We start from the raw sequence: 13,166 nt of genomic DNA on the forward strand, positions 1-13,166 counted from the left end.
CTGAATCGGTAAAACGTCTTGAACAACAGTTTCTCGCAGCAGTCCCGGTGGAATCAGGGCTACGTTTTCCTGTATACTAGTCTTCTGATAGAGACCGAACGTGTCCCTGGTAAACGCTTTCACTTAGATACCCCCAGAGCGAAAAGTCACATGGATTCAGATCATATGATCTTGTAGGCCATGCATTTGTATAATCTCTGGGGATAAGGACTTCATGGAAGGTTGCACTGGGAGAGCGACGTGAGGTGTTGCCCCATTTTTGCATGAAAACAGTGGTTTCCACACAGTCCCGCTCTTCCACAGCAGGAATCACGTACAGTTAAAAAGGAGGGCTCGATAACTTGCAGACGTCACGGAACACCTGACAGGCCTTTTGGGTGTATTCTCTTCAAAGAAGAACGGACCAAGAATAAAGGTGCTTGTGAATCCTCACCACATAATCACATACGGCGAGTGAAGTGGCACTTCGTGCAGAACACACAGTTTAACAGTACCCAAATGCGGCAGTTATGTTTATACGCTGCACGCTGTAGCGCAAAATGTGCCTCATCACTCCACAGAATATTTCCCGGGCACATGTCATCAACATTAATCTGTACCACAAACCGAAGAGCAAAATCAGAAAGTTGCTGCAGGCCATATGGTTTCAGCTGCTGCACTGTCTGGATATTGTGCGAGTACCAGTGTAAAACAGATCAGAAAACTTTATATACTGTTGACTATGGAAAGCACGAGCACTAGCACTGCCCCAGGCCAGGTGCTGCATGGTCAGTTACTGCAACAGCAACCTTATCAGTAACTTCCAACACGATAGAATACCTTCCTCTTCTAAGCGCCACACCGAGCTTACCTGTGCTTTCAAATTTCAGTATCACCTTCTTTAAACCATTCAATGATATCGGAACCCTCCTCAGACCTTTCACTTGGCGATACTCTCTCAATGCAGCACTGTAATCGCTGCCGTTCACATAAAACAGTTTCATTAACATCGCATGGTCTCTCTTTTTGCTGGCCATACTTTTCACTTACGTTATGGCTTGAAACTTCCTGGCAGATCAAAACTGTGTGCCGGACCGAGACTCGAAGTCGGAAACTTTGCCTTTCGCGGGAAAGTGCTCTACCAACTGAGCTACCCAAGCACGACTCACGACCCGTCCTCACAATTTTGCTTCCGCCAGTACTTCGTGTCCTACCTTCCAAACTTCACAGAAGTTTTCCCGCCAAACTTGCAGGACTAGCACTACTGGAATAAAGGATACTGTGGAGACATGGTTTAGCCACAGCCTGGGTGATGTTTTCAGAGTGAAATTTTCACTCTGAAGCGGATTGTGCGCTGATTTTGAAACTTCCTGGAAGATTAAAAGTATGAGGCGGGCCAAGACTCGAACTCGGGAACTTTGCCTTTCGCGGGAAAGTACAAGTTTGGAAGGTAGGAGACGAGGTACTGGCGGAAGTAGAATTGTGAGGACGGGTCGTGAGTCGTGCTTTGGTAGCTCAGTTGGTGGAACACTTGCTCGTTTCAAAATCAGCACACATTCTGCTGCAGAATGAAAATTTCATTCTGCCCACGTTATGGCTTGTAAAATTACAGAGTGTGTGTCATATTCTCATACGAACAGTGAACAGAGCCAAAACTGGAAATAATTTATCCAGCATAGATCAGTTCCGCATTAACGCATTAGCGGATGTACCAAGTTTCGCTGCCATACGGAAATAACAACATACAGTAGACCTCCGTGAGTAGCTGCACTTTAGTTGTAACTACCCGGCAGTATATCTACGTAAAATTTACAATTCTTTACAAAATTTACGTAAATATTCATTTACAGAATTAATTATAAAATTCAGAAAAGGAATTATCCTCTATGTGTGGAGTAAATGAGCCACTGAGTAGTACTGCTGCATACTCACAGGACACATTGTACGTTTGTCACTGCACTTGCCAGAGCGTAGGGGAACGATGCAGTAGACCCGCACCGCTGTACTAGGCAAGGTCCTAATAGAGGTGATTCGACGTTGCCTTCCTCCGACCGTAATGGGGATGAATGATGAAGATGAAGACGACACCAACATCCAGTCACCTCGGGGCAGGTGGAAATCCCTGACCCCGCCGGGAACCGAACCCGGGACCCCGATCTCGGGAAGCGAGAACGCTACCGCGAGACCACAAGTGGTGGACACTTCAAAGGAAGGCAGTGTAATTGAAAGAGATTGGATTTCTGTTTATGTTATTTTGTTCATGTTCGACTCGGAGTCGGTCTAAACCAGTGTCCAGAATCTCATTTTTTCTACTATAATGACGCCAATAAATATCGAAATACTGCAGTTTCAGGAGAACTTTTTAGACAACCAAAACTAATAAGCACGATACTTTCTATGAGAATAGCTCGTGGAATCGTTATGGACAGAGGCTGTCTTTGAAACTAGTGGCCAAGCAACGGCAGCTTGGCTTTCCGCTGGGCGCGCAGCAGAGCCGCTGGAAAGAGATGAGCACGCTAAATCCACAGTCTCATTCTCTTTCAGTGTATGTTCCAGGAAGCAGCTTGAACTCGAATGGACCTATTGAGGAAGAATAGCATTTGCCTTGTATTCCCCTTGGTGGTGACTCCTTTGCCTTCTGCCAGCTCTAGGCACGGTTGAAGCAGAAGTACTACAGAGGAGATGTACCGACTGATGTGATCCGCCAGCCCGCCCGGCTAGTCGCAGACTCGTGGCATACGCCGGGCAACACAAGCAGCGGCTTTCTTTCGTTCACCGCACTGTGGGTGGAACACTAAGAAAGAATGAATCCGGTGAAGAGCAGTTTGAAGCAAAAATTTGTGACTAATGCCTTGAATGATCTCAGCTAAGTGTTGTTAGGGCTGCCAGGATCGTTCGATCTCTCCTTGCTCGTGCAGGACTGTTCTCGCAGCAACCCTGTATGGCAAAAAGTAATATGCTCAAGACTTGGTGACCAGCGCATTAATGCACGATTTTGTAAATTTCTCTAGGTGCCAATGGAGCACTTGATGTACACTAATGGCAATTAAAACTGCTAAACCAAGAAGAAATGCAGATGATAAAGGGGTATTCATTGGACAAATATATTATACTACAACTGACATGTGATTACATTTTCACGCAATTTGGGTGCATAGATCCTGAAAAATCAGTACCCAGAACAACGAACTCTGGCCGTAATAACGGCCTTGGTACGCCTGGGCATTGAGTCAAGCAGAGCTTGGATGGCGTGTACAGGTACAGCTGCCCATGCAGCTTCAACACGATACCACAATTCATCAAGAGTAGTCACTGGCGTACCGTGATGAGCCAGTTACTCAGCCACCATTGACCAGACGTTTTAAATTGGTGAGAGATCTGGAGAACGTGCTGCCCAGGGTAGCAGTCGAACATTTTCTGTATCCAGAAAGGCCCGCACAGGACCTGCAACATGCGGTCGTCCATTATGCTGCTGAAATGTAGGGTTTCGCAGGGATCAAATGGAGGGTAGAGCCACGGGTCGTAACACGTCTGAAATGTAACGTCCACTGTTCAAAGTGCCGTCAATGCGAACAAGAGGTGACCGAGACGTGTAACCAATGGCACTTCATACCATCACGCCCGGTGATACGCCAGTATGGCGATGATGAATACACGCTCCCAATGTGCCTTCACCGCGATGTTGCCAAACACGGATGCGACCATCACGATGCTGTAAACAGAACCTGGATTCATCCGAAAAAATGACGCTTTGCCATTTGTGCACCCAAGTTCGTCGCTGAGTACACCATCGCAGTCGCTCCGGTCTGTGATGCAGCGTCAAGGGTAACCGCAGGCATAGTCTCCGAGCTGATAGTCCATGCTGCTGCAAACGTCGTCGAACCGTTCGTGCAGATGGTTGTTGTCTTGCAAACGTCCCCATCTATTGACTCAAGGATCGAGACGTGGCCGCACGATCCGTTACAGCCATGAGGATAAGATGCCTGTCATCTCGACTGCTAATAATACGAGGCCTTTGGGATGCAGCACGGCGTTCCGTATTACCCTCCTGAATCCACCGATACGATATTCTGCTAACAGTCATTGGATCTCGACCAACGCGAGCGGCAATCTCGTGAAACGATAATCCGCGATCGCGATAGGCTACAATCCGATCTTTATCAAAGTCGGAAACGTGATGGTACGCATTGCTCCTCCTTACACGAGGCATCACAACAACGTTTCACCAGGCAACGCCAGTCAACTGCTGTTTGTGTATGAGAAATCGGTTGAAAACTTTCCTAATGTCAGCAAGTTGTAGGTGTCGCCACCGGCGCCATCCTTGTGTGAATGCTCTGAAAAGCAAATCATTTGCATATCACAGCATCTTCTTCCTGTCAGTTAAATTTCGCGTCTGTAGCACGTCATCTTCGTGGTGTAGCAATTTCAACGGCCAGTAGTGTATTTGAGACTGAAGCCTCAAGGAAAATGTATTGTGTAGCTTCTATGGGTATTTCTACAGCGCTGATCTCAAATCAAATAAAGAAATTAACTCGAGCTAAATAAAATTTTGGGTTTGAAGTTCTCTTGTGAAATGCGTATTCCACTATTACTAAAACCGCCGATGGGCGGCAACTCGTGGCTCGCGGAGCAAACCCACCAGACTCCTCCGAGTAGATACACACTGAAAAGCCAAAGAAAGTGTCTGACGAAGTTGTTAGATCGGTTACTGCTGCTACAATGGTAGTTTATCAAGGTATAAGTGAGCTTTAACGTGGCGTTATAGTCGACGCACGAGTGAAGGGACACAGCATCTCAGAGGTAGCGATGAAGTGGGAATTTTCCCGGACGACCATTTCACCAGTGTGTCGTGAATATCAGGAATCCGGTAAAGTATGAAACCTTCGACATCGCTGCAGCCGGAAAAAGATCTTACAAGAAGAGGACCAACGACGACTGAAGAGAACCGTTCAACGTGACAGACGTGCAACTCTCCCGTAAGTTGCTTCAGATGTCAGTGCTGCGCCATAAACAAGTTTCAGATTGCGAGACGTTCAACGAAACATCATCGATATGGGCTTTCGGAGCCGAAGACCCATTCGTGTACCCTTGATGACTGCGCGACACAAAACTTTACGCCTACCCTGGGCCCGTCAACACCGACATTGGACTGTTGATGACTGGAAACATGCTGCCTGGGCGGACGATTTTCGCCTGAAATTGCATGGAGCGGATGGAGGTCTACGGGTATGGAGACAACCTCATGAATCCATGGACCCTGCATGTCAGCAGGGGACTTTTCAAGTTAGTAGACGTTCTGTAGTGGTGTGGGGCGTGTGCAGTTGGAGTTACATGGGACCCTTGATATGTCTAGATACGACTCTGACAGGTGATACATTCGTAAGCACTCCGACGAACTTGGGCAACGCCAAAAGGACAATGCGACACCCCACACGTCCAGAATTGCTACAGATTGGCTCCGGAACACTTCGCTGGCCACCAAACTCCCCAGAAATAAACATTATTCAGCATATATGGGATGCCTCGCAACGTGGAGTTCGGAGGAAATTCAACCCCTCGTACTGTTACGGATTTATGGACAGCCCTGCAGGATGCATGATGTCAATTCCCTCCAGCATTACTGCAGACATTAGTCGAGTCCTTGCTAAGTCGTGTTGCGGCACTTCAATGTGCTATCGGTGGCCTTACACGATATTAGGCAGGTGTATCACTTTCTTTGGCTCTTCAAGTGTATACAACAGGAATGCGTCTAATTAGATTTTCGTCAACGGCATCTCAGGTAATAGGAGAAGAAGTAAGTTAACACATAAATCTTAGGCACTCAGTCACTGTAGATGTGAGTAGTTACGATATACAGAAGCGCGAAATGAATAAATTTCGTCATATACGATCCACTACAAAAACAATTGTGACTAGAAGAAGGAAATACCATCTTTGGCAATATGCTTGGTTGTATTTGGCCACCTCCCTTATGGATAAATATCTTGGTAAATGTGAAAGTTTCAAAACCGAATTGAAAATATTTCTGCTTTACAAATCTTTCTGCTGCATAGATAAAGACGCCGTCCAGTAATATTAATGTGACTACCGCCTATGCTCGTTGTCAACGGGCAATAACCACTCACATACGGCAGGTGACAGCATTAGCAGAGGAAGGCATATAAAGCTTCACTGCACCTCCATCTTTCCTCTATTCCCTCCTCTTGGACCTCCCGTCCCTCGGCAGGTCCCTACCTGCAGCTTTTATTCTATGTGTGTGCTCCATCGCGCACAGTGTTTTTCTAAGTGTATCTCGCTCTGTATGTTTTTATACTGTGGCCAGGTTTTAACTTGTGTGCATGACTCCAGTGTATTTTAAGAGCCCCACAAACCGCCAACTGTGTTATTTTAACTTAATGTCGACTTTTGTAACTGTCCCCCAATGAACATCCCCGTGTCAGGGTCTATTTTAACTTCGATTGTCTCCATTTAGTGTGGCTTTATATCCACCTTTTTTCCGCCCGTTTTATATATAAGTTTCCACTTTTTATTTTTTGTGATGCCACTTGGCTGAAGAGGGGTGGATTGTGCCGCTGCCAGCCCTGCCCTACTCATATGGGCAGGGGAATGAAATTACAATAAAGAAAAAGAAAGTAAGAAATATAGGATATCATCTTTATGTTAAGCAAGGTCTTCGAATCCATCCTCTCCTGACACATCCATCAGTACCTGAATGAACAACACCTCCTTTGTGTTAACCAGTGTGACTTCTGTCACATTTTTCCGGTGTCGTTTTCAAATTTCCAGACATCATTCCTATCTAACCGCCCATCGTTTTTCACTATTAATAATACCAATTCCCATACCTTACACCCAAGTGCAGTAATGCCCCAAGGCTCCGTCGTGTCTCCTCTCTTTTGTCTCCTCTACACTGCTGATATAACCAAACCACCTCACGCAGTCCACCTCTTTTCACTTTGCACTGATGGCACTGCTTTTCTCGTCCTCTAGACTACACTGCAGAAATACGAAAGATGCCTCGAAATCCACCTCATTTTTATCTCCCATTGTAACCAGCAGCTGCTCAAGATCAACACATCCAAAACTCTGGCAATAATTAGAGAATGAACCACCCACATCTTCCATCTCCATGACTTTTACCTTACCACTTACGACTGTCCTATCCAATTGACTAATACACTAAACTATCTTGGACTAACCCTCGACCGGCAACTAATGTGGAACCCTCACCTACTAGCAAACCAACAGACATTCCACAATAGACTAAAACTACTAACGGGCTGAACTTTGGGATTAAACGCCTCCACTCGGCTGCAAAGCAACAAAAACCGGATCTGACTCATCCTTTGCTGTGCAAATATTGCATAGACTTCCGCCGCACCAAAGTTTTATAAGTCCTTCCAAATCCTCGAACTCTATACAGCCCGTCTTGCTTTCTGCATCCGTTTACGTTCCCCTACAAGATTCGTCTACCATCTCATCAACTTCCCACTCCTCCTCAGCCACGTTGAACATCTTTGCTTCTCCTGTACTACCTGCAATTCGATACCCTTCTGATCACCAGCCCTTGTATGCTGCCGCGCCTTTACGAACACGTCGTCTTTGTGCAGGTTCTTCAGATATGAGGTGGAAGTACAGCCCTTCAGTGCTTTTTCTGAAAATATTGCACCATTCTGCGATGTGCTTTTAAAATGCATACATTTTTTTTAGATGTTCGTCTTTATATTTTTGATTTAAAAAATAAAACCAGTCCTAATGTTCTTTTTTCTCATCTTTTTTATATTCTTGAAAAGGTTCTTGGCTGGAAGGCGAAATATTTTACCGCTGACAGCCCGCTCGCCATCCACAAGGGACGAGAGGGATGAAGTAACGATAAATGAAAAAAAGTAGGATATTGTTGAGAAAAGCAACGTAGACATTGTGAGACCTGAGTTTCTCCTGGCGTATACAATTTTCAAACAACTTACGGGAATTTAGCCAGGTAATATATACAGAGACCGTCGATATTTCGGCGGGAGTACACCCCGCCATTTTCAAGGCACAAACTGCAACTGACAGGCGATGTGCAGACAAATTTAAATATCGGTCCTTGGAGTAATTTATGAGAGATAACACGTACGCACTGAACACTATTGCCACCAAAGATGGCCAAAGTCTGACATGTCGAAAGTGAAAGGGTACGAACTAGAAAGTGAGGTAACATTGAAGCTGTCCCTGTTTTTTGACAAGGGAAAGAGCAGGATTCCAAGCAAAGTTTAAACAAAAACCTGGATTCCTGTAGAGTATTCTCGCTAATTTAGTCTCCACAGTGTCCTTAATAACACTGTCCCAATAGCTGGTCGTCATGCCAATATCTCGGTATTGTTATATAACAAAGGGTGTCCAGTATCCGAACAATGTTCGGCAATAGCAGATCTACTTGGCTACTGTAATCGTGTGTGCCGTTAATGCTCAGTACATCGGTCCTCCACTGTCCTGTTGGTCTGACCAATATACGCCATACCATAGATACAAGGAATACGACATACGCAAACCAAGAGCATCCTTAACAGAACGGAATAGCACTGTAATTTGAGATGGAGGTCGGAAAGCCCATTTCACGTCGTGTTTCCGTAAAGTAGGACTGATCTTGTTGGTAAGTGATTCCTACGTAAGGCAAAAGGGCAGTAGACTTAGATGTCGACTCAATATTATCATTAATCACCCGATGTACAGTTGATCGATAGCTCAACGCTAGTTCAATCTGTCTTTCACTATAACCATTTTGACGAAATGTAGCTTCAAGATGAGACAGCTCAGCTGGCAAAGTCTCACTATCGGAAATGACATGTGTCCTGTGTACCAAGATACGAAGTACCCCTTCACGCTGAGCCGGATGGCGACAACTATCACGCTGCAAATACAAGTCAATGTGAGTACATTTCCGATAAACTGCATGTCCCAATGATGCATCAACCTTCCCCCTAACCAAAACGTCAAGAAAGGGAATGCAACCATCCTCTTCCACCTCCATGGTACAACGAATGTTCGGGTGGGTCGAGTTCAGATGTTCTAAAAAGGCATTCAAATTCTCCCTACCATGAGGCCAAACAACGAACGTATCATCAACATATCTGAAGAAACAGGTGGGTTTCAAAGGCGCCGATCCTAAAGCATGTTCCTCGAAGCCTTTCATACACAAATTTACAACCGCAGGAGTCAACGGTCCACCCATCGCAACTCTGTCTGCTCGTAATACTGGTCACTGAATAAAAGCCGGCCAAGTGGCCGAGCGGCTCTAGGCGCTTCAGTCCGGAACCGCGCGGCTGCTACGGTCGCAGGTTCGAATCCTGCCTCGGGCATGGTTGTGTGTGATGTCCTTAGGTTAGTTATGTTTAAGTAGTTCTAAGTTCTAGGGGACTGATGACCTCAGATCCATTTGAATAAAAAGTAAGTGGATGTTAACACATACCTTATGAGATTAGTTTATTCAGGACCAAACCTAACAGCAACCGCAACAATTATAGTAAAATTCCAGTACAGTAGTTTTCATTCTTTCTTTTTTACTTTTGTATTTTAGGCGAATTGGGGTCCGTATAAACTCATACACTTATACAAAAATGGTTCAAATGGCTCTGAGCACTATGGGACTCAACAGCTGTGGTCATAAGTCCCCTAGAACTTAGAACTACTTAAACCTAACTAACCTAAGGACATCACACACATCCATGCCCGAGGCAGGATTCGAACCTGCGACTGTAGCAGTCGCGCGGTTCCTGACTGAGCGCCTAGAACCGCTAGACCACCGCGGCCGGCACACTTATACACCATCGGCGCGTATGTAAGTGATTAGAGTTGCAATTGCTTGTCACAGGTTGAACGGCCAACGTTGCTAATGTGTAGGGGGTAGAATCATACTGGCAACAGTATTAACGTGCTATTCTTTGACCAAATGTGCACTCCAGGTAACGATTCTGACCACACAAAGAAATCCCACACTTTCAATGCTCTGGGGAGGCACACCGGTGTTATTCATGGCGCATGGTACGACTTCAGGAAACGGCGGATTGTGACTGAGGGATCTCTGGCAGTAAAACGGTGCGTCAGGGACATACTTCTTCCTTCTGTATTATTCCCAGTGCGACAGTATCGTGGTGTCATTTTTCAACATGAAAATGCTCTTCCACATACGGCATGTACCCGTATGAATGTACTGGCTGGGTGGCTTTGAGGTTCTCCCGTAGCCACCAACATGCCCAGATCGGTCCTCAACAGAATATGTGCGGCATCAGAACGGAGGTTAATTACATCCCAGGGTATCAAGAACCAGTTACAACAAATTTTTTCCGTTCCGTTGTGACAGTGAGGTACTGCAATCGTCTTGAATCATTTCAGAATAAAAACAGTCTGAGCTGCAAATAAAGCGTATCCCTCTTTTTGCAGCATCATCAGATAATGCACAAGTAGCTGGATGTGTAAGTCATCTGTCATAAAATCATATAAAATGGAAAGCGAGTCTTAAGAACATCAACAGACTCCAGCACCACAGTGTAGAACCACACTGCTCCTATGGCGGAAAGGTTGCATATCCAGCTACTTGTGCCTTATCTGACGATACCCGATAAGGGCGAAACGCGATAATAAATAACTAAGACTGTTTTTATTCTGAAACCAACAGTTGTGGGTCACCTTCCCTCACGAGATTCAAAAACGGCTGTAAAGCATCTGTAAAGCATACAGGTTTTTAGGGGATGCAGTGTGATTCTGATAAGTGGGCTCATACAGTCATGTCTTTATAATAAATTAGCCTCAATTTTATAATAAATGGAGTAACAGCGCATACGTTCTCAACTTGTGAAGCCTAATTTCATTTCGCCCTCGAATTCTGGGTGCATCAATTTTTTTTTTTTTTTGGTCAGGCAGTGTAACTGAATACTGAAACACACATTACGTTCAGTGTCTTTACCAAGGCATTCGACAAGGTGAAACGAAGAAGGCTATAGTAAATAACTGACTTTCCAAGGAGGTGAATATCACCAGCAGGTATTCAAATTGAAGAACATTAAACAACTACTGCATTATTTAGCCGATGACGAGGTCCTTATTACCTCCACTGAGGCACTTTAATTGCTTCAGAACACGGGCAAGAAATAGGCAAAACAAACAAATATCTCAACAAAAATCAAAGTAATAGCCTTTTAATAGTCACGTAATTTCTTTTGTTATTTTTTAGTATATTCATGGAAAGCCATCCTGGGCTTACCTTTCAACAAGACAATGCCTGTCTGCACACGACGAGACTGTCTACTCCTTGTCTTCATGGTTGCCAAATCATACCTCGGTCAGAAAGGTCGCCTGACCTTTATCGCAATTCCGAACGTCTGGACCATTATGGGCAGAGACATTCAACCATCTCGAGTTCGACGCTATAACGCGCGGACAGAAATTGACACGGTATCCCTTAGTAGGAAGTCCAGCAACACTAACACTCAATGCCAAGCCAAATAACTGTTCGAATATGGGGAAGAGGTGGACCAACGCTTTATTGACTAGCTCCATTTGTGGAGCTTTTTCTCTTTTGTTTGTCGTACATCACATCTGCCGATTTACGCCCCGTTTTTGTAGTGTAATCCAACGTAAGAAACGGAAATGAAAATTGGAATTAAACATTACGTCGACAACGAAGTCGTTACGAACGGTGTGTAAGGTCGGGATACCGCCCGAATCTGGATAGACTGCTGATTTTTTTAACCGTCGTCCTCAGGAATATGAGTGCAGTGTCTTGTCACTGCGAACCCGGGTCGAGTAACGATAAGGAATAAGGTTCTGATCACTTTGTGTGGAAAAAGAAGCAAGCTACACTGTTAACATTAAAACTATATTGCAGTATGTCAGGGTGAAAACTTACAGTTGGATGAAAAGCATTGAATATTCTCTGCCCTTCTATCTTTATCAAGAGAATAGGATTTTCTTCGAAATCGAACCGTAGAAGCGTCACCCGGCTGAGGAATACGGCTAAGCTCGCGGTATCCATAAGGATTACTTCGGTGCCAGAGTCTTCTTAAGCTCGCATTCAAGTTTCGTGAGCCAACGGGTGGGAACTAATTTATCACGGTGTTTACCCGGCAGCTGTTCTTTACTACACGGCTCGCGAGCGAGGATGGCATTTTACGAGGCGCTTCGCGGGTAACACGGCGCTAAGTAATTCTCGAGCACTTACGCGAACCAAGGCCGTGAAATGTAATCATGAGTCTCGGGTGAGACTCAGCATGTGCAACGTGCAAAATAGAAACAGTGTCGGAAACGACAACAGGATTTGTGGCTATATATAAAAGTCGTCTCGTTGAGCTTCTTGCAGCGTCCATTTTAATACCCAAGACATGTTCTGGTAGTCTTCCTCTGAGACTTTCTTACGGCTACTGAAATACCTTTCTTTTGGGATACCTTATTTGATACGGACTATTTTAAAGCAGCAACGTTAGTTTTATGTTATTACAAGCGTTATTACGCGCGTGAGAAGTGAACAGTATGTGGAGGGACGATTAATATGTAAATCATAGTGAAACTTCAAATGACTATGATGAAGACACGTGCACCAGTACTTTTCATGTGAGTTCCAGCATGGGTATGTTTTTACTACCGTGCACCCTGTTTACATTCAAATGGTCTCAGTGTATATTTAGTGAAAAAACAGATGATAAGAATTCAGTGTCATACCAATAGACAGATTACTATAGAGGCAATGTCCGTATGAACTAGAAAATAATGGTATTGTGAAATCGGTCAGGGTATTTTGGAGGAGGACTCCGACATTCTGACTGATCTAAAGCGGAATGATCGGTCTAGAATTCGAGCACCGTGCATCATGATTTGGTAACTAACTTTACACAACTGCGCCAACTCGACCGTATTTCTGTTTGTGTCGTAAACAAACGTGCACTAACAGTCAACAACAGAGAAATCCCTTATGAAAACACCGACGATGTGTGGCCAACTGATTTTATTCCAGATTTCGGAGGTACTACCTGGCTGACAATTATAGTCGAGAAAAACTAAAAGAGACGAGAGCCGAAGTCTTTTCTTAAATACGCTCATGTGATTCTGTTGCTGTCCACAGCTTGTGATCGTGCGGTAGCGTCCCGCGCCCGGGTTCGATTCCCGGTGTGGCCAGGGATTTTCTCTGCCTCGTGATGACTGGGTGTTGTGTG

This window comes from Schistocerca piceifrons, unplaced genomic scaffold (genome assembly GCF_021461385.2).
Source record: "Schistocerca piceifrons isolate TAMUIC-IGC-003096 unplaced genomic scaffold, iqSchPice1.1 HiC_scaffold_1682, whole genome shotgun sequence".
Classification (NCBI taxonomy): Eukaryota; Metazoa; Arthropoda; class Insecta; order Orthoptera; family Acrididae; genus Schistocerca; species Schistocerca piceifrons.